Here is a 25,834-nt window from a genome sequence, read left to right as displayed (position 1 = left end):
TTAAGCTCTAATTGTATTTTTATTACTCATTTCATAATAACCCATGGATGTCAAGCGACATCAATTCAAAGATTATTATTATGTTTTTAATCCAGAGGCTGTAGTGGAGGAGGTGGGGCCATGGTGCACATGCTGTTCATGTTGTGTTTCCCTCCTCCTCCCACTCATGCCATTTGCTGGGTTGGCCTTCATGTCCCCTTGTGCCTCTCACCCACTGCACTTGGTAGGTTCTTCTCTATTAATTTAACGAAGGAGGCTGGCGGATTGCCCACCTCACTTTTGTGGCTGCAGTGCCTTGATGTCTGCATTTGGGGTACTGTATAAGAACTGCTATGATCAGGTTGATCTAGATGAAATTGCCATTTTTTTGTGTGAGTAAAAAATGACCCAACGTCAGCAGTTTCATACGGTTCGACCTAAACACCGAGTTAATCTGATGCTGTTGTGAATGGAACCTTGAATAACTAGACAAAAGAGACTCATCCGTGAAGAAATCCAGGCTCTGCGTTTTCCTCCTCTTGAGTCAGTTCTCAACCAGTTGGTGTGGATCCATGCTTGGAAGTGCTCAGCTAGATTCTATCTGTTCAATTTCGGAAATGACTCTCCTTTTCAGTCAGCTTCCAGGTTCTGAGCCCTGTGATCATCCAGGGTGACAGTCAGAGTCCTGAGTATGTGTCCCAGGATCCCCTCCCTCTCAGAGAAACAGCACAACTTGATCATGCCCCCTTCCCCAAACCTTAAATGTCATCATCTAGATCAAGGGTCTGTAAGGTTTTCAACCTGTGAACCAGTTGGGCAGAGCCTCTATCGAGACCGTGCAAACCAGAGACTGCACTTCCACTCCTCAGCAGGAGAATGATACCCTGACATTCTAGAATAAATGGTACCTGAGAAGGAGAAGATGCCCAGTCTTTTGGATAAGGTGCCAAGAAGCAATGTCTGGACTTCATAAAATATTAATGCAACAGGAAACAAATGACAATATGTTCTGGTCACGAAACACACGAGACATGGAGAAGTTTAATGCACTGCAGAAAGCTGGTCGATCCCATTTTAAGAACCATTGATTGGCAGCCAGTAATTGTATCTCTGTTTTGAAGAGCTGCATCACCCCTTTTGGTCTGGTTGAGACACATTCATCGTTCAACAAGGATTTAATGGGCACTATGGCAGCAGGGGGTCATGGGTGAGAGCAAGGAGTCCTACCTGTGCCATTTGCAGCTGCAGGATCTTAGGGAAGTTATGGAACCTCTCTGTGCCTCAATTTCTCCATCTGTTACAGGGAGAAACTGGTGCCTACCTGATAGGTTTGATGTGAGAACTGAATAGATGAACACAAACATTCAAAAAGTGATTCACATCAGGCTTAACCCATGAGGAGCACTACATCCGTGTGAGCTACAACCATCACAATGTGTCTGCATCTTCAGAACACTCAGAGTGCCCAGTGCAACACAATTTAGGGAATGGCAGGGGCTCCTTGAGCGAGCACCTGCGTGAGAAAATGGATGTGGCTGGATTATCATAACCGCACCAATAGGCTGAACTTACTTATGCCTGTGTCCACAATTCACCAGGAAAGCAGATCAATGCAGTGGGGGACACATTAGACTGGTTGTTTGATGCTGTGTACATATATCCCCCAGTGTTACTTATGTTTAATTGTGAATGCGGTTTAATTAATTGTGGCTGCAAGGATATATTTTAAATCACCGTTATGCAAACCATTATAACGGTCAATTTCCAGTACTCTTGAGGGGAACAGAAACCCTTGCCGGAGGAACTATTTGCTTTCAAAATAGGGTCCTGCCCATGTTCCCATTACCCAAATAAACTCTACTGTCTACTCCACAGGGCAATGGGGAATATTTCCACGATAATGCTGACCATGGGAATACCCATTTAGTGTTTCTGCATAGAGAATTTCTTCTGCTATTATTCAAGCATCAGTTGGGAAACACCATCTTGATCTGAGCGAGCTTTGATGATGCAGGAATTTACAGCCATAAGCAGAGAAAGATCCATTTTCTTCAACAAATTTGGTGGAAGCAGAAAAACATGTAGTAAATTAAACCTGATTTGCATGCCATTGTGCACGCATGCAGTCCTTCTTATGAGCCAGGGAATGCTCTTTGATTGAATTTTTCTTTTCCTCTATGTTTGTATGGTATTCTGGGAACAATCGAGGAGCCCTCTGTTGGCTAATTAACACCTGTAAATTCACATTGCCTGGTGTCTCCCTTATATTGCAGAGGTAATGAGTCCAAATCCTGGTAGGGTTGTATTTTTATTAAAATTTCTTCATTTCTTTCCCTTTTCATGTCAAACAGATTGCTACACGCTTAACCCTGTAATGCCTTTTATGTTCTCCCATGACCCTGGGAAATAAAGCAGAAGGTAGAGGGCTATCATTGGGTTGCTGAGAGGCAGAAGTCAAACCCTAGGGATTGGTCAAATGTAGGTTCTGACTGTGTGGCGACAAGATAGCTGGAGAATGAAATTCCAGCCATTTAATCTGTAGATCGGTCTACATGATGCCAAATAAATGCTCACTAATTCATCAGGTATATCTTGAGCGACATGTATGTGATGATGAAGGCAAGGTGGTTTTCAGGAGGAGCAATGTAGCCACTGTCACCCAAGTCACAGCTGGCAACAGAGATAACAGTAAATAAATGCACAAGTGGCTAATACAGAGAAATATGCTCAGGGTACTACAGAAAAAGAGAGAAGGGAGAAACTAACCAATTCGGAGGGATCATAGGCTTCTCACAGTAGATAAAACTTAACCTGAGCATGAAAGGATGAGAGGACTCGGCTGCAGAACAGGGATGGTGTGCTCAGAGGAAGGAAATAGCATATACAAATACTCTGTTAACAGAGAATGCAGTTGCCCATGTCCGCACAGTTCCAGGGAGGGTTCTGATGATCCCTTCTATCATGGGATGGCTCCCATGGTAAAGACCAGTCCAATATGGTAATCCTGCTCTGTGAGGCTTAAAGGTCGTTTGGCTCTAATTCCTAGTTAGTCAGACCTATTCCGTAGGGTGGGCTGGCTATTCCATCATGACCTATTCCATGGAGGAAATATTCTTTGATGACTTACTGGACATCTGCACCAGCAGTACAGGTAACCTCTAGAATCACTTGTCAGGGAAAGCCTCAACACACAAGTAATAGAGAAACTATACTCCTTCCCTACATCCTTCCAGTCCATCTACAAGTCAGGACACCAGATCATGGTGGACCTCAGGGAATCAACATGTACTCAGAATGACACAAACTTGAACCTGTTTTGTGTTGATGTACCAGGCCCCATTGTTGACCAGCCTCAAGCTTGCCTCCTTCTGAGTAGATATGGTCAATGGGCACTTTCTACTGGAGAGATTAATTATGAGTGAGACTCTACTCAAGGAAGTCAGAGTAAAGGGCCATATGGAGAGGTTGATTCTGTTGATTGCTCTCTCCACTGAGGTGAGCTAGCTACCATAACAAACCGGTTCCCCAATATATCATGGCTCACACATAGTAGAAGTTTGCTTTTGTTTTTGTTTTTGTTTTTGTTTTTTACAAGTTTGCTTTTTGATGTGTAACAATACTGAGAATGAAAACAGGTTGATGGAGTGGCTCTCAACCGTGTAAATTATTTAGAGATCCAGGCTGATGGGAAATGAGCCATCTTCAGATTGTGGCTGCCAAAATTACCTTGGGATTGTCCCCATTCCTACCAGTCACAGGAAAAAGGAACAGGGAGGACAGGGTAGGAGAGATTTTTATGGAGTGCTTGGAAATGGAACACATTGTATCCATTCACATTCTATTGACTAGAACTCAGTCACATGGCCAAATCTAACTGCAAGGGATTTGGGGAAATATAGTGTAGCAATATTCCCCCAAGGAAGAGGAAAACATGGATTTTAGATAATAGCTAACAGTCTTCCACAACCTCCCACCCCATGCCACCTTTTATTATTAGACATTATGTGGAGTTTGGATGTGGCCCAATAAGCACCCTGGACACCAGGACTGTGGTCTACTGTTATCATTGCCTATAAGTCACGTGGCCAATATGTCCTGTCCTCACTACTGCTATCCAGGGTGATGTGATTGTTCATGGTTGATCGCCTGAGACCACAAAAATAAGAATTGGAGGAGCTTCCCCTGTGATTTCATGTCTGGAGGTCCACACTGATTTAAAATGATAAGATCTGAAGCTTTTGGCTGCTTCATTCGTTCATAGTTCTGTGCAAGGTTATGACTGAACAAAAGAGTTCCTGACAAAAAATTCTGAAAATAGCTGGGCTAGATTTCCAAACTAATTCTTGCGAGTCTTAGAAATAGGTTGTGTCAGATGACCTGAAAAGTTGTGATTGAACAGTTGGCGAGTCATGAGAGATATCTAGAATTCAATATCAAGAGATAGGAAGAGTATGAAAAGAATACAAGATCCTGACAGGTCCAGAAGTCTTTAGAGTTAACTGGAAAATGCATTTATGTATTTTAAGATACAAAGGAAAGCAAAATGCAACCAAGCAAGCCAGGGTTGGGAATGAGGTTTTCTGGGGTGAATGGAAGAAATCGTGTATTATATAACTTGATGTGAACTCAACAGTTTATGAGTCCACCTCATCAGAGGGTTCTGATATAACCTTGGTAAATGGCACTACGCGTGCCCCATCCGTGTGATTGACAAATATCCAGTCCCCATCCCAGCCCAAACTTGGGATCGTCATATAACCCCCACTGACTCAGATATTATCCTCCCAAACTATTTGGGTCACACAACTGTTTCTCTTCTGTGTAAGCATCTTTCAAAACTCAGAAGATTTAGAATTAAGCATTGAAATGTTTAAAAGACAAGAACCACAGTATTGTTGTCTTCATGTCAGGAATCTGAAAAACATTGGAATTTTAGTTATTAGTAATATTTAGATACTTATGATGACCTTTGAAGAATAGTTTCACTTTGTAACTTCAATTTAAAATTACAATTGATTGTAATTGATTTAGTCCTGTAATTTTAGGTTGAAATCTTACTAATTTTATAGACAGTGTTGAAATATTTAAGAGAACTTAAATTTCACTGTGTTTAAAAGTCTAATTTATTAGATTTATAAGAATTACTTAAGTATGGGGAAAGTTTTTCAGCCAGATAATTGAAGTGTTTAAAGAGAAAATTGAATATATTAAATTTATAAGGGCAGTTTAAAATTTGCAAAGGAGCTTAACCAAGTTTGTAGATGGGATCAAGCATTCATAATGCCCCCCTACCAAAATATGATTAAGATTTGTTAGATTTAAAGGTAAAATAACAGGATTTATAAATTGAACTAAAAAGCTTAAAGAAGGATTGAGTTTTTGGATTAGTAACTTTAATAAAAGGAGTATTAATGACTACAACCAAAGAAGATATCTGACTGGAATTTGCTGGCACACAAAATGACTCTCGAGGACACACACACATATAATCCTTATATTTAGTAGATTTTATATTCCAGATTCTATATGAAGTTTCAGTCAACTTTAAAAAAAAAAAAAAAATCAGTCAACCAGTCGTTTCGTGGAACGGAGTAGACCTTTGGGTATAAATCACTGGTCTTCAGATTCCTCTCCCAAAGATTTCCCTGGAGCAAACCCAGTAGACGGAGGGCTGGTTCACTTTGTGCAGCGGTCCTCAAACTTGAGTAAGGGTGTAGACGCCCTTTAAAGGGAAACAATGCTCAGAGAACTCGGTGTTAAATTATTTTTACGTTATGCTGATATGCCTAACATAAAACCAGATATAAAGTGTTCGTGTTAACAGCTCTAAGACACCGAAGACACCTTCACCAACTAAATACAAACTCAGAGATACACATAAGAAGATTCAAATGAACTCAGGAATGTTCGGTGATGAGCCACGTTTGGCTGAAGCTGAGTCACAGTGTGCAACTCGAGTGTGGGACTGGCTACCGCAGTCCTAGGTCCTCGGAGTTCTCCACGTGCCCAGGCTGTTACCTTGTATACTGGCCCATTTGCACATCACTTTTCTCTACTGAACTATCTTGTACGGCCTGCTGTGATGTCATTTGGCCTCCATTTGGCACAAACGCATCATTTGCTATTCAGTTCACCTCTGTTCTTTTCTCATTAGTTGGAGCCATTAAAGTTGTGCCACTTGGCAAGAACCTAATTGCAAACAAAAGCAAGTAACAGTGAAACGTGGCAAAGCCCAGTTACAAAGTGGGTACTGAGATGATCCAGAATATTTGTTACATTCAAGTTTTTGGACTATTATAAAAGTACAAACTGAATTTAAAACTTACTACGGAATGTCCATCGATTTCAAGGATATCCCGTTTGAGAAACGTGTACTAACATGGAAAGAGCTTAAGCTTTCTAGAAAGACAAGCTCAGGTTCGAACCCTAGCTTTTCCACTTAATCGACAGGTGTGGGACCTCCTTGTGTCTCTTTTTCCCATTTCTAAAATCAGGATAATAATATCAATCACACGGAGCTGAAATGAGAAACAGAGGTAATACGTATAAAGTTGTGAGCAAACGGGTAAGCATTCAGTAAGAGAGAGTTAGTATTATTAGAGATTATACTTAGTATACTTGCCCAGTAACCTGTTCTGAGGGTGAGTGTGTGTGTGTGTGTGTGTGCGCGCGCGCGTGTGGAGCGGGGTTGTGTAGTCAGAAACTACCCACATCAGACGCAAACGAAAACTAGCACGAAGCAAGGGTTTTCCAAATTCGATTCTATGAGGCCTGGAAAAGGGGAGGGGTTGAAGTTGCCCAACTGGTGGGGTGTCAACTCTCTTCAGCCAGAGCACTTTAGCTTTACGTACTTGTTTTACACACAGGGCTTCCATTATGAAGACATTAAGATTAAGATATTACACACAGGGCTTCCAATATTAAGATAATATTCGAACAAGTGAATTTTATGGCTAAAAATTAAAAAAAAACTTTTTTGAAAACCATTGGCGTATGATTATAATGATGATGATGACAACTGTTGACCCATTATTATGTGGCAGTCACAACAACTTTACGAGTTAGGTATTGTCCTTAACTTACACTAGTAAAAAAAAATTAAAATTAAATTCAAGGTGTATATATATGTATATGTATATATATGTATGTGTATATATGTATGTATTCATGCATGTATAATATAGATATGTATGTATACTTATGTATATGTGCGTATACATATGTATGTATACATGTATGTATGCATGCATATATAATATAGATATGTATATATATTTACGTGTATGTATATGCGTGTGTGTATACACACACGCATATGCATACTTTTTGCCTCCTCGAGTGCTTTGAACAAAATTTAGTCCTGGCAATACCATGACAACAACCTGAAATACCCCGCAATTTTGAAAGCCCTTGTGAACACATCTTTCGGGTCTAAACTTAAAATGTAATTCCTTAAACATCAGGCAGAATCATCTCACCTTTTTGAAATACTATCGCGTGGCTGTGCACAGCCATCAGCGAGGAATTCACACCTCTCAAGCCTGCCTCTTAATGAGTCAGCATCCTTCATTTGATTCCTATTAAAATGAAGAAGCGTGAAACCAGTTCTCAAGCAAGTTGAGAAAATAGACTGCCTTCAGATTTTTCACCGTAATTTCATCCCCGGGGCCCCAGAAACTCAGACACACGCGTACCCACTGGCTAACACCCCCCATTTCAGACACAAGTGTGCGTGCAGAGACACGTACACGCACGGATACAGAGAAAAGGTTTGTTATTGTTATGCGAATGGATCTGTTAACTAAAATAAAGACTGGGGCATCATCTAAGGAATTTATTAATTCTGAACCCTGAAGAAAATACCTGATGAGAATGAGTGAAAACGTTTTCTGAACTTCCTATGAAATTCTTGGGGTTGGGGTTACAGACCTGTGTGCTTGGGGTTACAGACCCTGTGTCGTCATCTTAATGTGTTACTTCATTTTTGTCAAAGGGGAAAAATAAATTTTGCCCCAGAAAGCGTTAAGTGACTCATCTCACGTTACTGGCAAAAGGGTTCCCTTTCATGTTATAACGAGGCAGTGTCGGTGGAAATTTGGAATATTGTCGCTCAGATTCTCAAAGGCTTATAGGCTTTGGAGGCTGCGTTCTCCCTGTCTGCTCTCAGCACGAGGGGCGGACAGTTAGAGCACGTTGTTCTCAAAAGCTTCTGCCTGGACACCCGCAGATGACCTCTGAATTGACTTTTCTTTTCCTTCAAGGGAATCATTATTTTCAACAGTCTTAAACAGTTGGGTTGATTGAATCAACCGTACCATTATTTTAACAGGTCATTAAAATAAATGAAAAAAAATTAAATGATTAAAAAACCTGTGTTTTCTGCAGTATAACCACAGCCAGAAGCTCTGTGTGTACGTAATAAAACAAGGCCATGGCACAATATCTCATAATGTCCCTCAAGTATTCTTTGAAACCAGGAGGGTATAAATAAAATTCGTTAGCGGAGGGAAAAAATGTCTAGCTAACACGGCCAAGGGTTGAGAGCATGTTGTGATGACGATGTGAAGCTAGAATTTAGGAAAACAGGGCCCTTGCTTCTGCTCGCCAGCAACGAACTAGAGTATACTGAAAGAGTCGCTCATTTTCTTTGCATCCTATCTTTTCCTATACTAAATACAAAGAGTTGTGGCCCCACCTGTGTTAAGTCCTTAGTGTGGGAATCCATATTTGTAGTGCTTTCCTGCCATTCAACGACTATCTCAGGCTCTCCAGCTGCGGCACGGAAGGGTTGTCCTTCCCGCTTACTTCGAGCGTAGGTATTGCCAGAAAAAATACTCTGGCCAATGAAACGTAAGCAGCAGCACTGCGTAGGAACTTTAAGAACCGGTGACTGATTTGCCACCTGCTCTTGTCACTGTAGTAGTGATTATAGAAGCTCCCGGGGCCGACATCTTGATCATGGCGGGCTGGGGCCCTCAGTGACTCTACCTAGCGGAGCCCTGAGGCCCTGTGTTGGCTGTACAGCCTAAGTAAGAATTTTTATCATGTTGCGCTTTCGAGATTCTGGTGTTGCTTATTACCGCAGCAGAACCTAGCGCATCCTGACTAATACAATGTACGCAAGCACTCTGGGGAGTAGTAAGTCTTCTTCCAATATAAGAAGGGAGAAACTATAATTTCGAGAAACGTTTTTATTTTATTTGGGTTTTTAAAGAGCTCCAAAGGAAAATGGCATATTTCTTTGCAGGGGAACCTCCAGTTGTAAGTAAGGTTACAGGTTGTAAGTGCACAATAAGGAAGCAGCCCTGCGTAGGGAGAAATAGAAATGGAGAATTCACCAGAGGTACAGTAGCAATATGCAGGTAGCTCCTGGTAAGCAAGCCAAGGAATGCTTCTGGTTTCATTTCGGTTTTTGCTGGTTTGGACATATGTTAGCATCTGTTTTTAACTGATCAGGAGAAATATAGGCTTGGGTTCTAAGAGAAAGTGTTGTTTTATGCATTCAGAAGAGACAATGTGGGAGGGGCCCTAGAAACACGGTATTTTGTTTTGTCAGCACGGTGTTCAATTCTCTTCCTTTCCTTAATTGGAATGACTTCCTGTGGGCACGGGTCTGGCCGTTCTCCAGAGCACCCAGCCCCCCCCCAGTGCCTCACACCCAGCCCCCCTCTACAGCTGTTACTGCCTCACCCCTGAGACCACTCTGATTTTGCAATCCTTGCACTGAAGCGGAGAGACTTCAGAGAGAAATGGGAGTTTACAGGAGTGATGGAAAACTTCCCCGTCCGTACAAAAGTGAAAAAAATGTATACGTTTCTGTTCAACGAAACTGTTGTTGAGATCATACCAGTATAGGGCAACATGCAAGTCATTAGAAACCAGGATCGACAACTCCTTGGGAGGAAGTTAATGTATTTTTTTTTAACCCTGAAAAGACAATTAAGAGCTAGGTGATGATTGAAAAGTAAACTTGAATTGGAGTAGTTGCCAAAGTGACTGACGTAAATGTGACATTTCTTTTGATTCTTCTCCTTATTTTTTTTACTACGTCCCCATCAAATGGCCAGATCCAGATATAAATCAATAGGAACTAGGCTGTCCACGTGATTGACTCTTTGTGACATTGACCATACTTTGGGCCTTGGACCATACTTGGGAAAAAAACCACTTAAAGGTATTATCTTGCAAATCCGCCCTGCTTAGGAGAAGGCAAGAGATGAGCACGGAAGAGACGTGCTGTGGTCAAGTACCTCCGGGATTTTGCAAGTCTTGGAATAAGAGTTCCACTTTCCTCGAGGAATTGTCTCCCCTGGGCCGATATCTTAGCTGGAGTTCCCTGGGAAGTTCAAAATCTTTATAAAAACCTCTTTCTCTCACACCTAGCTGCATTCTATCAGCACATCTTGCTGCCTTGGTTTCAACACGTATCTAGAATGTGGCCACTACTTTGTTTTCTTCACCACGCCTGTGACACCCCGCCCGCTCTCTGGCCGCCATCCCTGCCTCCAGGCTGCCTGCCTACCTCGTTCCATCTCCCCCCCCCCCGCCAGTCCAGCCTCCTGAAACATGCCAGGGGCGCCCTTGCTTCCTTCTCTTCCCAGAATGCTTTTCTGCCAGACACCTGCCCAGGCACTCCTCCAACTGTCCACATCTTTGCTCTAAAATCCCTAGGCGCATGCTCGCTCCCCTTATACCAGGGGTTTTGTTATTATTACACTTACCAGTGCCTGAGATTGTGCCATACATTTGTAACAGGATGTTAAAGTAAGACGCCGCCCATCTTGGAGGCCCCAAAGCTGGGAACAATTGGACAGCTCGCTGCTCGTGCCTGGCATGGCAGCTGCAGCTTTGATAGGAGAAGCTAAGATTAAATGGGAAGGAGGATTTTAAAAGTTTCAGAGTAAAATATCTTTGGAGAGAGGGCCAGGTGATGAGGATAAGGGGGTAGAATCTCAAGGGAAATACCGGAGAGAATTTAACCCATGTTTCCTGGAGTTTGAGGGTTCCTTAGGGACTGGGGTGCCTGGCTAAGAGTTAAAAAAAAACACAACAAACTTCTAAGAGAGAGGCTGGCTGATGCATCCTATGGTGGGAGGCTAGTCTTTCAGAGTTTGAGGGGGACAAGTATGTGGCTCTCTTTGGTGGGCTCTGTTTGGAGGGACTAGCGGATTGGGGGGGGTGGTGAAATGAGGGAGCGCCTCTTTCCCACAGAACCTTCCATACCTGGATCAGTCCTGAGCTGGGGAGGGGAAGGGCAGGAAGGGGGATATTTGAAACAGATGACACAGCAAAACTTTTTAATCTGTTACCGTAATTTTATTTATTTATTTATTTATTTATTTATTTATTTATTTTCTTACAAACTTGCAAAAGGGACTCCTTCTCCAGATTGTTTCTAACGATTTTTGAGACCTGATCATGTAGGACTGCCAAGATGGAGATAGCAGTCGAGGAAGAGAGGGAAGCAGTTGGAGAAATGGGGAGAGGGAGAAAACCCACCCTCGCGAAGAGAGAGCATCTCCTGGAGAGGGAGAGAATCTTACTTTGGATGCCTCCCGGGCTCTCGGGCCTGGGAAGGAGCCCCAGAGCGGATCAGCTCTGTGGACCCTGGGAACAAAGATCTGAGTTTCTGCTCTCAGGGACCACGATGGATTGGCCAAGGTGCGTGAAGTGTGACTTTCGTGGGTGGAGGCCTGGGGGCCACGCCTTAGCTGTCAGCCCTGGAAAGATCCGCAGCACCGCAGAACCTCTGCATTGTCCTTCAGAGGGGAGGCTTGGTGCTGTACCGAGGGAGGTTCAGGGTCATAATTAATTTGATTTAGAGAACTTAAATAATGTCTTGCACCTGAGTGTAGTGGCTGCAAATTTATATCCACCACACAAGAGAATGGGGCCGCAGGGCGTAATCCTGGAGAGTCAGAGGAGAGGGATTAGGCCACCTTCTAATTAACTGCTCCATACAACGTGCCTGTCAGGTGCACAGTGAGTGGGCGGGTACCTGGAGTCCCATTTTGCCAGCAATAAAATTAAGTCACAAGCCGCTTGTCGACAGAGGATCTTGGAGTAAGACATTGTCAGCGCCAGAGAGCCAGCCAGAGCCAGAGGTCAGACAGCCCACTCTGGCTCCTGCCAGCCCTCACCCTTCCTCAGACCCCTCCTTCCAGAAGCCTGGGGCTCCACAAAGATTCAAGGGGAAACATGCAAAAAGCCTCATTGGAAATTGAATTAATTCCTGCCAGGGGGTGGAAAGGAATAAAAGGGGAATTTGCAAATCCATCAGGGAAAAGAGAGCATTACAGAGAAGAGAGCCAGTTATAAATGAAAAGGGGTGGGAAATTAATGGGGACTAAAACAGATTAGAATTTTATGTGCTCCGCAGGGTTTACAACACTTTGCTTGCAATTAGGAATAAAAATCACGGCCTCCCCAAACCCCTGATCCCCGGAGGCAAAGGGGGGAAGTGATAGGCGTGTAGGAGGGGCAAACCCGGCAGGACCTTCGTTACAAAGACTCAGGCTGGGTCTTGGTGGGGCAGCAGCCTAGACTTCCTGGGCCTTAGCCGTGTCCTCTGTGCACCCACGTCTGTAGTGAGACCAAGGCACAGGCGTGACGGGGGAGAGGGGAGCCACAAGAGGCCACCGCTTTCTCCCCTCCTCTCTCGTCCTGGTCAAGCACAGTGGAAACTGTGAGCCATTTCATGGTGGGCGTGGCTTCTCTGTAAAGGAAGGGAGATGTATTTGCTAATGCTGGTGACCGATGGCCTCTTTCACAAATACGGTCCTGTGGAGACCAGATCCTTTGAGAAAGGTAGGAGGAGAAAGGATTACAAGCATCATATCGCCCTTCTTCTACAGATTCAAACAACCGAGGCTCAGAAAACGTAGCTAAATGGCCCAAAGGGGCACAAATACTAGGCAGCGGAAGCTGGATTCAAACCCAGGTTTGAAATCCTCATCCAGACACGCTCTTTTCCTGGGCTGGGAAGAGGGGTGTAGGAGGGCAGGTTTGGTGTGCGAGACAGAGGAAATAGAACGGTGAAGTCACCACGCTGAGGTCTGCCTGCCCCAGACGACCTCCCAACCGGCTTTTGTAGGGGTGACAAGCCCACCGGGAGAGCTGCATTTATCTGCGGTGCTTGTCAGCTGAGGGGCTCCAGGCAGTTGGCATGGGACAGTTCTATGTTGTTCTGGATTGCAGGCTGTTTGGCATCATCGCCTTCTACCCAATATAAACTGGCAGTGCCATCCGTAGTCATCATGATAATAGAAACATTCCAGTCAGTTCTAAACGCTTGCTGGAGCCTGGGGCTGTCCTCAGATGAATACTGTGTCTCTTAAGAAGGGTAGCATGTTCCCTTGTATTAGTGGCTGAACTCTAGATTTGGAGCTTGACGTCTCCCCATGCCTTGCACGGCGGGAAAGCAAACCACAGAACTGAACACGGCAACACGCATCCCATTGGCTGGATTCACCAGCAATTAGCAGAGGGGAGGGTCGAGCAAGCAAGCATCCTGGGCTCATGGATGACACTATCTGAAACAGAGCCCAGGCTTCTACTGCTCTCACCTCTAGAGAGATTCAGAGGGCAATGTGGAAAGAGTGTGTTTCTTCTAGTAAATGTAGCTACACAGGGAAGTCCTAGGTTCTTGATTTGTGGACGGGGAGACTGTACTTTCTGGTTTATCTGGGGATAAAACAATGTCAACATTGGGGATAACATCAATGTCAACGGCACCTTCTTTCCCTCTGGAAAGCATCCTGGTTTGCATGATAAAGTATATATTCCTCCTAATATGGCAGCACTCAGACAAAGGTAATGCCCTACATCCTGTGTGTCTGAGAACCTCCGTAGAACTTAGAAGTTCTTCCTTTGAACTACAGTATGTACTTAGCCACTGTTATGGTCTGATTTGTGTCCTCCCCCAAATTTACATGTCAAATTGCTAATCCCCCCCCCTCCCCGCCCCGTATCTCAGGATGTGACTGTATTAGGAGATAGGGTCTTTAAACAGACAATTAAGTCAAAGTGAAGTCATCAGGGTGGACCCTAATCTAATATGACTGATGTCTTTATAAGAAGAGGAGATTAAGACACAGAGGAAAGAACACCAGTGAGCACATAGGGAGAAGGCAGCCATCTACAAGCCAGGAGAGAAACCTTAGAGGAAACCAACTCTGCCCTCGATCGACCTTGATCTTGGACTTTTGGCCTCCAGCACTGTGAGGAAATAAATGTCTGTGGTTTAGGCCATCTAGTCTGTGGCACTTTGTTACGGCTGCTCTAATAAACTAATAAAGTCACCTTCTGGGATATATAGAATTGTATTGACCACCAGGAAATAGAAGACACAGTGTTCCTGGAGTGGTGGGACTTTGGGCCTGATCTACCAAACAGCTTCACTTGGTCTGTAAGACCAAGAGCCTGAGGAAGAAAAATCATTCTTTAGAGGCCAGATCTAGAGACAGGGACCCGGTCAGTGTGAAGTACCCATGAGGAGCTAGTGGTTCAGCCTCTGGGAATTGCAGACCTTTACAAAGCTCTGGAAGCAAGGCTTGAGACCTGGCCGCATCCCCTCCCCTTGGCAGCCACGGGGAAAAGCCTTGCTTTTCCAGTGGGGCTGTATGGGGAAGGATCCCATGAGCTTTCTGACTTGAGCTGCCCTTGGCGGTTGCGTCTACCATGTACGAGGAACATGATTTCAGGGACGGCTTCTGGCCTTGAGGGTTCTGTGGTTACCCCATAAAGCACACACACTGCCAGTAGGAGGGCAAAGTGATTTCTCCTTGTACCCTCACTACTCTGGAGCCTGGGCAATGGGCCCGAGAGGCATCCTGAGTGACGAGTGGGGCCAGCAATCTGCAATCCAGTGTATATCCACTTGCTAAGTGTTGGCCTTTGAGACCCTACAGACTTGCCTTCCTCTTGGTTCTGCCATGTGCCAGTGTTACCATCTTAGGCAAAATACTGAATCCTTCTAACTCTAGGATTTGGGGTTACAATACTATCTGCCAACTAGGGTTATTGTAAGGACTAGGTGAGATTATATACGTGAGTTTCCCGATATACATCCACATAAGGAAGCGTAGCTGATGCTAGTGGTAATATTTCTGGACTAGATCAATGCGACTCTTGATCTCTGGGAAGTGAGTTCAAGCCCTACGGTGGGTGTAGATCTTACTTAAATTTTTAAAAAAATATTTCTGGGTGAGGATCAGCTTCAGTGGTGTCAGCTGCTTTTCTGGCTCCCAAGGATAGAAATTCAAACACAGTTCATAGTGGAGGTCCTCTGAGTCACAAGACCACCCTCAAGGTCCCGCACTTGGGGCCTGGTGGTCTTTGTCACCTACAGTGCATGTTTCTTCATGGTTCTCAGCTCTTTCTGAGTGGAGACCTGTGTTTTCCTTGGAGCACCTATACCCCAAAGTTCACCTTTAAGTTCCAAAGACTTCTGCTTTACCTTCCATTTCCTATCTGGGGATCGCAAACAAGGCAGTATTTCAGAACAGGTTATGGAGATGCTGATTCATCAACCAGAGTAAAACTCAGGACAGACTCCAGGGCCCCCACACCCCCAGGTGTACTGGCTTTGCAGGAAGAGTTCACCTTCACAAAGAGGGCAACCAGCTTCTAATGACCTAAGGATAGGAAGAGGCCCATTGACTCTTGGGGGACCAAGGTCTCTAATCAATCACCATCAGAAGTCACTATCCATTGCCTCTACCCCTCACTTGAATCAACTTTATAAGGCTCAGGGCTACAGAAAGCTGAACCCGTCCCCGAGACTGGATTAGAAAAGGTGGCAATGTTGAGATGGTTTTTTAGAACACCTCTAGGTTCCCAAACACACAATGTTTACTGATACAACACCTCCACCATCATCAATATGTATTCCTGGCAGAACCAAAAGTCATTTCTAATACCCTTCATATAATATCAAACTTCCTAAGTATTTGTTCCCTCTGAAGTATAGATTCCTGACTTCCTGCCTGCCAGTGTGTATTTCTGTTTAGGGAACTTTAAATATTATCTGTATCTGCCCAGAGGATGTAGGTAAAAAGGAACACACACTTATTATGCTGTCCCTACTAAGGTATTTAAAGCAAATGATAGATAGTAGAGTCATCTCTTTATATTTCTTCATATGAAGTATTTTTGAGGATATAAACCATATACATCATTTAAGATACATATTATATAGATGAATAGATAAGAAGACAAAATACACGTTTAGGAAGAAAACTCTTTTGTACGTGTATGTGTCTGTATGTACACAGACACACACAGATAAACACATGTACACATATACATACATACGTGTACACACACATATACAAAACAAGAATTGCTCTGTCAGGAGACAGGAATATTTTTGAGGATCTTGATTCATGCTGTCAAAGGGTTGTATCATGATACGGTGCCACAAAAACGTAAAGAGCGGATGTTTCACTGGATAATAATGTGTATTGTCATTTAAAGAAATATGTGCTAGGGGCGCCTGGGTGGCGCAGTCGGTTAAGCGTCTGGCTTCGGCCAGGTCACGATCTCGCGGTCCGGGAGTTCGAGCCCCACGTCGGGCTCTGGGCTGATGGCTCGGAGCCTGGAGCCTGCTTCCGATTCTGTGTCTCCCTCTCTCTCTGCCCCTCCCCCGTTCATGCTCTGTCTCTCTCTGTCCCAAAAATAAATAAACGTTGAAAAAAAAATTTAAAGAAATATGTGCTAGTTTATAGATGAAAATAATGTCTCCCTTTAATTCCTGCATCCTTAAAAAAACGGATGGCATAAGAGACTCCTAAAAACTGAGAACAAACTGAGGGTTTATGGGGGGTGGGAGGGAGGGGGAGGGTGGGTGATAGGTATCGAGGAGGGCACCTGCTGGGATGAGCGCTGGGTGTTGTATGGAAACCAATTTGACAGTAAATTTCATAATAAAAAGATGAAAAAATAAAATGTAAAACAGTAAAAAAAAACCAAAAACGGATGGCCAGGTTGTACAGCTTTGATGTGTTAATCGATCAGCAGCGTTTGTCTTCTTGTGAATTGTTGGTTCTCATGTTACTCTTTTCTAGGGTTCTGTTACCAACTGACACGCACTTTAAAATAGCGCTGCGAGACCTGGTCTGACGCCATCTTGTGCACTTGAGGACACATCCCAGGAGTTTGTTGCTCCAGGCTCGGATCAAATCCAGACTGAGGCTTGCCTGGCTGCAGGACTTCTTCTCTCCCAGTCACACGGCCCTTGTTCTCAGTGGGCCAGGGAAACGGCAAGCTAGACAATGTCTGTGTGGGGTCTGAGGCAACTCAGAGCCAGGACCCACATAAAAAGGGAGCTTAATTACTACGACGCGGGTCCTGGAACTGTCTCATAAATAATTTCTCATTTAACCTCAAAACACTCCTATTAGACAAGAATCAAGTATAATTACGGTATTGACATTTTACAGATGAAGCTGCAAGGGTAAAATAAGATCCATGTGCATTAGGTCAAGTAGAGGTCAAATCCAGTCTTAGATTCAATACTATTATTTTATGATAATATGTAACACTCCATTTATCTGTCACCATCGGGAGGAAGAGGCAGTCACTTCAGTTAATTTTCAGTTAAATAAAAATTACCCCTTTAAATACCAATTTTTGAAAACCTTTCGCAGAACTTTCACAAAAAATACAACTGATTGATCACACACACTTATCTTTTCTTCCTCTTGAAAAGCCACTAAAATGATAGTAAATAAAAATTTTAAAGGCATAAAACACAACCATAAAGGGAACACCAGAGATGAAAAATTCAAATGAATTCTTGAAAGAAGGAGAGGGAGAGAGAGAGGAGAGAGAGAGAGATGCTGAGTGAGAATATAGGGAATTTGTAACTGTTGAAGCAGGACATACAAGGCCTCTAGTGAGCAGTGGTACTGAGACTGTGGTCTCTGGACCAGTACCAACAGCGATGCCCCAGAATGTGTTAGGGAAGTGAATTTGTGGGTCCCACGCCAGACCTACTGAATCTGACTCTGTGAGTGGGGCCTGGAATATGTATTTAAATGGGCTCAGATCATCCCTATACACAGTCAGCTTTCAGAAGCATCAGCCTAGAGAGCACCTAGACGATATAACTGAGGACGTTGTTCTTTGCCTTCTAATCCCAGAGGGGCTTGGAATTTGCAAGTACCACGTGTGAGAGAGACCGAGGAAAACGAGATCCCTCCTTTCATTCATGGAGCCCAAGGCAACAGCACACGTGGGGTCCTCCAACCCCCAGCTGGCACCCCTTCTTAGCCTCGCCTCCATCCAGCTTCCTGCTCTGCACCACTCAGGGCCTCCTGTGTACCTGCAGTCAGCCCAGTTGGCAACTGTTGCTCCATTGACACATATATGGTGCTCCTTGGCTACCGTTCAAGGCCTGGGGAGAGGCCCACACAGTGCCTGGAAGGAAGAGCATTAGGGCTGAGTGGGCAGGGAATTCTGGGGTCCCAGTTACTCAGAGCATGGTCTAGAAGGAGGACTGTGACTATTGGATGGAGTCTCCCTTGGCCCCTCACACTCTTTGCCCTGGGGGGAGGGCTGGGGCCAGAGGAAAGACAGAGCAGGAGCCTCCCATAGCACAGGAATCAGGGCAGAGGCTGCAGGCACATGGCTGGGAGAGTGAATAAAGAGATACCGTAGGGTTATGAACTCAGGGATTAATTGAAAGTGCATGCATGACACCCTTGGCATTCCTTAGCCCCTCCATTAACCTTGACTTCCAGAATATTCTTACCTAAGTTGAGAAGTTGGATATCTTTTAAGGAAAAAAACAGCCTTTTCTCTTTTCGAGATCTCCCTAAAAAACAGTCATGCACTTCCAGCCTGATCGACCTGGGCCATAGCCTGACAGATGAAAGCCTTGCCTACAGGCACTAAGCCCCCAGTCAGCTCTCGGTTGTCACATTTAAGAACTAAAGATCAACAGACAGTTGAGATCAACAGACAGTTCCAGCACCATGAAAGATGGAAAGAAGATAGAAAATAACCTCATGGAAAACCATAACAAATAAGAAAATCTAAGAGAACAGAAATAAAACTAATTAGAATCATCTGAGATAATATGAATAATTAGCATGCATAAAGCAAGAAATTATAGGGGTGCCTGGGTGGCTCAGTTGGTTTGAGCATCTGACTCTTGATTTCGGCTCAGGTCATGATCCCAGGGTTGTGGGATCGAGACCCATGTCTGGCTCCACGCTGGAGCCTGCTTAGGATTCTCTCTCTCTCTCTCTCTCTCTCTCTCTCTCTCCCTCTGCCCCACTCCCCTGCTTGCATTCTCTTTCACATCAATAAATCAATACATAACAAAACAATAAAGTATATTAAAAATTATAAGAATGGAAAAAGCCACCCAGGAAAGGACATCTGACATGAGGACCCTGGTTTCCGAAGAGCACTGTCAACCTATGCAACAACCATTCGCTTCTCTTCCTCTTTTCCGACAGAATCCTAATTGCCTCCCCCTTCTCCAAATGCCTCTTCCTGGCGCCAGGAGTGGATCTTAAGATAACAGTGGTAATTCTGTTCTTTCGGTCACTTAATTGATTTAAGGACGGGTTTGTGGACACAATACTGGCCAACGGGGTTTGAAGCAAAGTCTGCAGAAAAGTTTCTGGGAAAGATTGTTCTCCTTTGTAAAAAAGGACACAATGCAGATGGTTCCTTTTGTTCCTTCGGATCTAGGATGCTTGGAGTTGTTGCAACCACCTTGCTACTAAAAGTCTCCGGGTCCAATGACAGGGATGACACGTGAGGCTGCCAGAACCCCTCTGTCGTTAAGAAGCTGAGTTTACTGGGGCACCTGGGGGGCTCATTCAGTTGGGCGTCTGACTTCGGCTCAGGTCAGGATCTCACAGTTCGCGAGTTCGAGCCCCACGTCGGACTCTGTGCTGACAGCCCAGAGCCCGGAGCTGCTTCAGAGTCTGTGTCTCCCTCTCTCTGCCCCTGCCCCACTCACTCTCTGTCTCTCTCCAAAAATAAATAAACATTAAAAAAAAAAAAAAAGAAACTGAGTTTATTAATCCCTTGTGCCATCCTCCTCTGGACTTTTTGCCGTGGAAGATAATGCCCTTTTTGTTTAAACCATTTTGAGCTGAGTCCTCATGTACTTGTAGCCAAAAAGGATTTTAACTGAGATATTGAAATAAAAATATTCAATAAGAAGTTTAGAAAGTAGTACCAAGAAGGTCCCTAAAAACACACAAATAGGCAGATAATGGGATATAGGAGTCTAAAGGTTAGACTTAAAGGTCACCCAGGAAGCAGTTCTAGAAAGAGCAGAGAAATGGAGAAGGGGGGGAAATTATCAAAGAAATAGTACAATGGAATTTTCCAGAGTGAGGGTAGTCAGTGTCCACATTGGAAGCCCTTCCCTATTGTTAATTAAAATAAATGGAAAAAGATCAAAATATAGACATACCATCATGGAATTTCAGAACACCAAAGATAAAAAGGTGTTTCCAGAGAGGAAACAAAATAGGTCACTTCGAAGAGAAACGACCATATATCTTATCAGCAGTATTGGATGCTAGAAGTCAGTGGGACAATTCTCTCGAAATACTAATGAATGCTACAGAGAAGCATATTGGTCAGAGGCTTTTAAGTGTGCCTGTGAGGTTCACTTTGGCCTCCTATATTCTGCCTTCTCTCATTAAAAAAAAAAAAAAGCTAGCCTCAGGCTGGGCTGCTGTTTCAATCTGGATCCCGGAACAGGGGATTTGAACCTATCCACAACCTGGAAACAAGGCCGATGGCACTGAGGTGTTTCAATGGTGAAGAGAGTCTAGATATGATGGAAAGCTTGAAAAGAAAAAAGAAAGAGTAGCACAACTCCAAAAGGAAGACAATAGGAAACACTAAAACAAAACAAATCTTACAAGAAAGTAAATGTCATCACAAAACTGTAAGTGGCTCTACTATTAATGGTAGTTATAATCCTTACTGATTTAACTGAAATAACAATATAACTATATTGAGTAGAGGTCAAGATTCGTTTTCCCCCCATACAAATAGCCAATTGTTCCAGCACAATTTGTTGTAAGATATTTCCTTTCCTCGGTGAATTGCCTTGGCAGCTTTGTTGAAAATCAATTTGCTTCACATGTGGGGGTCTATTTCTGGGCCCTCTCTTCTGTCCCATTGATCTGACTATCATTATGCCAATACCATACTTCATTATTGTAGCTTTATGATAGGTCTTGAAATCAGGGCTCAGTATTCAACTTTGGTTACACCTTTTTTAGATTGTTTTGGTTATTCTAGGTCTGGAATTTCCACACATATTTTAGAATCAACTTATCAATTTCTATTAAAAAATGCTGTGGGTGTGAAAAGGATTGTGTTTAATCTATAGATCGGGGTGAAGAGAATGAATGTGTTAACAAAGTTGAGTCTTCCAGTCTATGGGACTGGTATCTCTACTTATTTAAGTGCTAAGTTATATCAGATATTTCGTACTTTCAGGGTAGAAGTCTTGCATGATTCTTGTTTAATTTATTCTTACATTTTTTATATTTGTGGATGCTATTATAAATGGGTTGTTTTTTTAAGCTTCATTTTCCAATTATTTGCTGATTTTTTATATTGACCTTGTATCTGGTGACCTTTCTAATTCCGCTTAACAAGTCTAATATCTTTTTTTTAAAGATTCATAAAGTTTCCTATGTAAACTATTATTTCATCTATGAGTATTTTACTATTTCTTCTCCAAACTGTATACTTTATCCCTTTGCCTGTTGCCCTGGATAATACCAGAAGTGATCAGAGTGGATATCCTTGCCTTGTCCCAATCTTCAGGGGAAGGTATTCAATATATCACCATTATCAGCATTAGGGATAATGATTGCATAGGTTTTTTTCATAGACATCTTTTATCAGGTTGAGGTTTCCTTTTCTGACAATTGTTAAAATCATAAATGGATGTGGAATTTTGGCAATCTTTCCCACCTCTGTTTGTGGCTCTCATGTTTTTCTCTTTCACTCTGTCATTGTGATAACTTTGATTTTTAATTATTGAACTGACATCACATTTCAGAAGTAAATTCTACTTGGTCTTGAAGAGATTTGCTAAATTTTATTAAGGATTGCTTTGTGTTCATGTAATAAAAGATATTAACCTGTAATTTAATTTTCTTGTGATAGCTTGTTGAATTTTGATATTAAGGTTATATTGGCCTTATGAAGAAATTGTGGGGTTCTCTTTTCCTCTTTATTTTCTAAAAAGTTTTGAAAGACTGTTATTACGTATTCTTTTATATATTTGGCATAATTGACTGGTGAAAGCATCTGAGCATGCAGTTTCTGTGTGGGAAAGTTTTTTTTTATTATCAATCCAACTTTTAAAAAAAAATTTTTTTTTTAACGTTTATTTATTTTTGAGACAGAGAGAGAGACAGAGCATGAACGGGGGAGGGGCAGAGAGAGAGGGAGACACAGAATCGGAAGCAGGTGCCAGGCTCTGAGCCATCAGCCCAGAGCCGGACGCGGGGCTCGAACTCATGAACCACGAGATCATGACCTGAGCTGAAGTCGGACGCTTAACCGACTGAGCCACCCAGGCGCCCCTATCAATCCAATTTTTAAAATAAATAGGACTACTTCCATTTCCTATTTCTTTTGTGTCAGTTTTAACAAGTTGTGTCTTACTAGAAAATTGTCTATTTCCTCCAAGGTGTTGAATTTATTAGGAAACAATTTAATCTTGCCCTTTTAATATCTGCAGAATCTGTAGTCGTATTTCCACTTTCATTCCTCATGCTGGTAATTTGTGTTTTCTGTCTTTTTTCCCTTAATCAATCATCCAATCAAACCTGTGCTGACAGCTCAGAGCCTGGAGCCTGCATCAGATTCTGTGTCCCCCTCTCTCTCTGTCCCTCCCCCCACTTGTGCTCTGTCTCACTCTCTCAAAAATAAATAAAAACATTTAAAACATTAAAAAAAAACTTGATTATTTGTCAATTTCTTCTATTATTTGTCTGTTCCTATTTAATAATTTCTGCCCATACTTTATTTTTTCCTTTTCTGTGGTTTTAGTTTGCTTTCCTTCTTCTGTAGGATCTTGAGATGAAGACTTTGATCAGTGATTTTAAATCTTTCTTCTTTTCTAATATAAGCATTGAAAACTGTAAGTTTCCCTCCAAGTACTATTTCTCCCATATCTAACAAATTTTATATACTATCATTTCATTTTTCATGTAGTTCAAAGTATTTTCTACTTGTGATTTTTTTTGACTCCTGAGTTAAGAAATCCTGTGTAATTTTAAAGCATTTTGGGATATTCTTTTGTTACCATTTTCTAATTTAACCCATTGTGGCAAAAATATACTCTAGATTTCAATAGAGACATTTATGGCTCAGAATATGATCTATATCATTTAAAAATGTGTATTCCATTCTTCATGTTGGGCATCATATTGTATGAATATCTATAAGATGAAGGTAGTTGAAAGTGTCATTTGTGTCTTCATAGCCTTATAAATTTTCATCCAGTTGTTCTACCCATTATTGATAGTGGAGTGTTAAGATCTCTAAGATTAATTTCTTTATTTCATTGTTAGGTTTTACTTTATGTATTTTTAAGCTCTATTATTTTATTTACAGTCAATTACAGTTCTTTTGTCTCCTGATGGAATGGTCTTTATCATTAATAAATATTTCTCTTTATTTCTGGAAATACTCTTTGTTTTGAAATCTATTTCCCCTGATATGCTTACGCTTACTATCTGAATGTGCATCTTTCTTTAAAAAAATTCTTTTTCTTTTTTTTTATATTTGGAGTGCATCTCTTTTAGATAGAATAAACTTGGATCTTAATTTTTATACAAACTGTCAGAGCCTCTCAAAGTCCCTCAAATTACAACACTGAATTCAGGATCTTTGCTTACTGTACTCATGTCAACAAATTTGTACTGGTGTCATATTATATCCCTTTCATCCTGGTCCAAACTTTTAGGATCTTTTCTTAAATGTGTTGCTCCAGACTTTTTATTCTATAGTCAACAAATCTTGGGTTCATTTTCTGTGTTACATCCTTATGGGTCACACTTTGAAATGACTCCTTGGGGACCTGATGGGACTTGACTCTGGATATAGCTTTGAAAGTAATTCATGGTGGTAGCGAGAGGTCTTGAGGAGGATCAGCATTGTCCTGCAAGGTAAGAGATACCCTCACAGGTTCTTTAGGGAAAGGAAGACTAATCTCAGATAGGGCAAAAAAATATGCAGCCAGTAACAAACAAACCTTGGCAGAATATGGGAGTTCAAGGTCCTTGGCTTCATCCGAATCTATTCATATATCACCATTCCAAATGTTGCTATCCTAATCCTTTCCAGGTAACGTCCTGAATTTAACAGAAGAGATTCTGTGAGCCTATAAATTCAATTTGCATTGTAATGTGGCTACCCGCAAGATTGTGCTTTGGGAAGCCATTGCTTCCCTACCTACCTCTGGGGGGGTCTCCTGCTAGGAGGCTGGAGGTAGGCTGAGTTGGGCTGTTGAACCAACCGTCAGGCAGAAGAGCTGGGATGGAGTGAAGGAGATTGATGACAAGCTGGAATTTGCTAGGCGCCTCTCCTTCTGCTTGTCATCATATCAAACTGCAAAGCACTTCAGACGGTAATGGCTGCTGCTTCGCTTTCTACTCCCGAATTTCATGCCCATTCTTCTCCTGGCAACTGTGGTCCAGAATCATGCAGAAGGGGACTCTGGGTAATAGGCTTCTTGGTTTAGCCAAGCTGGCAATAGAACAACCCAACACACACATCTTGAACACCACTCATTTTGTCTCTCCAAAATTATTTCTAAAATCAGTAACAGTGGTTATCAAACTCAGGGATGCAGATCTTGATAATGAATTTTAAGGTGCTAAGTGAAAACTTCTAGATAACTCTCTAGTGTATGTGCATATATGTATATATAGATGAACAGGTATGGATATGTCTGTATGTATAGACATATACACACACAGGAAGATGGATTACATGTAATTCTCTTGCCATTTTTTCACATATTTTATATTGAACATGCATTATTTTATAATCAGAAATTTTATAAATTACAACCAAATGAATAAGTGCTTTCTTTTGCCTTTATTCGGAACGAAATGCTCAATGGCACGTGTGCATACAGTTAACATTAAATTGACTCCATCAAAACCTATGATCTGGAACTTCCAACGTTGTAGGCATTACCAGCTGAGTTCTTAATTTTGAATTTTATTGAGTAGATCAGTGGCTCTTTTTCTGCACTTTTTCTTCTCTACCTCCACCTTTCATTACATTACAAAGAAAAAAGCTTATTTATTTTCATAGTAGCAACCCCTTCCCACGTCCCTTCATATACTCCTTTACATAAGTGAAAACATTAACCTTCTCACTTAATGAAAATCATGGCCCCAAGGCTTTGGCACTGGACAGAGACACAGACAGCCTTAGGAAGAGGCACAGACTGCCTTGGGATTGGCCGCCCCCGGCTGGATCTGTGCACTCTAAATCTCCACAAATCAGAGCAAAATGCCTGGGTATTTAAATTTGGCTACTGAGAAAGAAGGATAAAAATCTAACAACCGTGTCTGGGTTTCATCTTTGGGTTGTAGAGTGGGGATATGGGTTTCTATGCCCCCTCAGGGAAACAAAGGAGCTAGGCTGGCACTTAATTTCATCATGGGAATCATCTATGACCATCCAGGGGCCTGTGCCCGCTAGTCCCATTCCTCTGACTATATTTAGTCCATTATGAATATGGAATAACACTGAAGATGATTCACATCGACATCCCTCTGTCTAGCCTAATAACGTCAAAGTCATTAACAGCAACGTTAAGTTCACCCTGACAGTG

Source organism: Acinonyx jubatus, chromosome E4, assembly GCF_027475565.1.
Source record: "Acinonyx jubatus isolate Ajub_Pintada_27869175 chromosome E4, VMU_Ajub_asm_v1.0, whole genome shotgun sequence".
NCBI lineage: Eukaryota > Metazoa > Chordata > Mammalia > Carnivora > Felidae > Acinonyx > Acinonyx jubatus.
This window is presented reverse-complemented; position numbering follows the sequence as displayed.